The sequence below is a fragment of the Physeter macrocephalus genome, chromosome 13, assembly GCF_002837175.3.
Source record: "Physeter macrocephalus isolate SW-GA chromosome 13, ASM283717v5, whole genome shotgun sequence".
NCBI lineage: Eukaryota > Metazoa > Chordata > Mammalia > Artiodactyla > Physeteridae > Physeter > Physeter macrocephalus.
In genome coordinates this window covers 13,116,664-13,119,714 of record NC_041226.1, presented here as the reverse complement: position 1 = coordinate 13,119,714, position 3,051 = coordinate 13,116,664, and positions in this window count along the sequence as shown.

Genomic DNA, 3,051 nt, shown 5'->3' with positions numbered 1-3,051 from the left:
GGCCCAGGGTGCAGAAGAACAAGCCAGCTGGTGTTGTGGATTCTGAGCACAGGGCAGACAACTCCCTGAATGAGAGGCTGCTTGTTCCTGGGAAGAGTTGAGGAAGCCAATGGAATCGCTGGAGAAGAGGAACCTTTGGGGTTAATGAAGGACAATATCAGAAGGAAGGGGGAGGGAGGATGTAGCCGAATACACTATTCTCACAAGTTGGAGGGAACCCAAACCAGGAGACAGTAAAATCTCTAGAGGGGAAAAAGAATTCAGGCAGAACTGTGGATTTCATTTAGCCTTATAAACAGTGTAGGATAAATTGTCTGCAGGATCACTGAAGCAAAGAGTACAAATAAGCTTGAAAGACTCTGATATTTATATGGAAAAGCTGATTGAGAGCTGCCCTAGCACAGACAGCAAGAGAGGTTTAAAGTCTCAAAGATGCCAGATTTACTGAACCGAATAAGATGCTTTTCCCTGTTCAGCAATTTATTGGGTTCTTTGGTTTATTACTACTTTCCTCATGTCCTCATGAACATTTTCATGACATATGGTGTATGTCCTGCCTTATCAAACTCCTTCTCAATTAAAAAACTCAGTGATCCAAGCTGTGGTTACATATCTCTCAGCCTGATTTCTTTCCACTGGCTTTTCTAAGCAAAAGAGTATTTTCTAGAACTTCCAGGATGAAATTGACACGTAGAAAGATTCTTAGCCTCAGATTCAAGTCGTTGCCACTGATTTTTTGGGTGGTGCCCATGAAATCACTGTGATCTGTTCTCCTCATGGGATTCAGGGTTCTCATGCTGCCCTTCTTCTGGGAGTAGAGGGAATTTGTTCCTGCATGGTTGGTCTGTCTTTCACTTCCTCATGCATTCTGCAAACATTACTAAGCCATCGTATGGCTGGAAAAAAAAAGACTTTAAAGTTTGCAAAGCACTTGCATATGTATTATGACTCCAAGTTTCAGAAAGCTCAGGAAGCGTATGGTCATGTCATTCCCCTGCTTATGAGGGCTCCACAGCAAGCCCCCAGCTACAAGATAATGCCCCAACCTCCTGTGGCAGACAAGGCCTGATGGTTTATGTCCTGGCTGGCGGGGACCATCTCCTACCACGCCCTGTAAGAGCCCTGCCTAGCCGTTTTGTCATCCTGGGGTCCAGCAGGAAGCTCACCCTCAGATCCTCAGAGATGGAGGTGTATGTAGGAAGGTGGCGAGGAGGATGGCCTCTTTGTGCATGGCCGCTTGTCCTTGATCTTGGATTTCAGGTTCCCTCTCTCCACCCTGTAAAAGTGCTGCAACGGGTATTGAGCTACAGGCTTAGAGATGCCACTCAGACACGAGGACCCCAGGAATTAAGATGCTGCACCAGGCGCGGAGGGCCTAGACACTTTGGAAGCCGGTCCAGTGCTGATCCGCCTTCCTGTCTGTGTGTTATATGCTAATGGCATGGAACACTGTATGATTCCTCACACATACTAAGCCCTCTTGACCGCCACGGCTTTGAACTTGCTGTTGCTGCAGGAATGCCGTCTTCAGCGCCCATATACATGGCCAAGAGCTGGCTCAGGCGTCCTCAACTTGGAACAGGCTTCTTCCTCTGTGTGTTTGCTGTACCTTATACTTACTTCCAGTAGAGCTAATTTTACGGCTTTGTAAATTCTAATAGCAGTTTGTTCCCACCTCTAACCATTTAGCTGAGGCTGGGTTGGCATGACACAAAAGTGTGCATTCGCGTCTATGAAGTGAAAAAAATCACCAAGACATTTGGAAATGGATAGCAAAAGCAAATGGTTAATATCATTTTTAACTTTGCAACCAGTTGTTTTCATATGTTTATCCTTTGTGTGAATAAGCAGAGCATATAGACCAAATCAATAGATGGAAGACAGAGGAAGAAGAGGTCAATTTGATGTGTGAGGAATTATTACTTTTTTGTTCCTTTTTTTTCCCCAGGTAAATCTGTGAAACCTCTGTTTTGATTTGTGGTCTTTTTGTTGGCTGACTTTGAGTGATTGAAATAATAGAGATTCAATAATTATTTTTACACTGTAATCCTCAGATGATCATCCTTTGGGATGTAATTTCATTTTGGGGAAAGAGAGCCCAAAAAGATGCTCTTTGCAACTCGAATAGCATCGTCTCAGAAAGGCCTCTCTTTCCACCTGGTCTAAACTTCCAGTTACACTCAGTTCTTTCTATTTCCTTTTCCTACTTTATTTTTTCTCCTATGCACTTAAATTATCTGACCTACAATGTATTTTACTTATTTATCATGCTATTGTCTGTTTCCTCCACTAGAATACAAACTCCTCAAAGGGCTTTGGTCTGTTTTGCTTACTGTTGAACCCTAAGAGCAAAGAACAATCCTGGCATATAGTAGGTGAGCAATAAATACTTGCTGAAGGAATGAACACCTCTTCTTTTCATTAGGAATGAGTCTGCCCCAAGGAGGGGCTCTCTGTGTGCCTTGTATGTGTGTTCTCTGCTCCCAGCTGCTGTGGAGCTGAGACATCTTCGTGTCCATGCTCTGGAAGTAGGGCCCTTGCTCAGTGTTCCTGGCTCCAGCTTGGGCACGTGTGTGAGAAAGGAGGCTGTGTGTGGGACCTGTGTCCGTGGTTAGATAAGACAGCAATAGCCTGTGTTCTTCTCTCCATTTTCAGCAGGTACACATTTATACTGGCCTGGGACATATTGCAAAGTTTAATATTTGGCTATATAGTTATTCCTCAGTCACCTTTGTGAGTAAACATCTTCCCAAATATATCTATTAAAAATGACGATTTCTGAATGAAAGGAAGAGAAGAGAAAAGAGCAGTAGTTAAGTTGCGGAACTTAGAGCCTGATTTTTTGGGTTGGAGTTCTGATGATTCTGCCACTCACTAGCTTTGTGACCTTCCTCAGTTTCCTCATCTGTAAAATGGGAATAATAATAATAGTATCTATTGCAAGGAGTGTTAGGAGTGCATACACAAAGTTCTTAAAAGAGTGATGTGCCGGGCTTCCCTGGTGGCGCAGTGGTTGAGAGTCCGCCTGCCGATGCAGGGGACGCGGGTTCG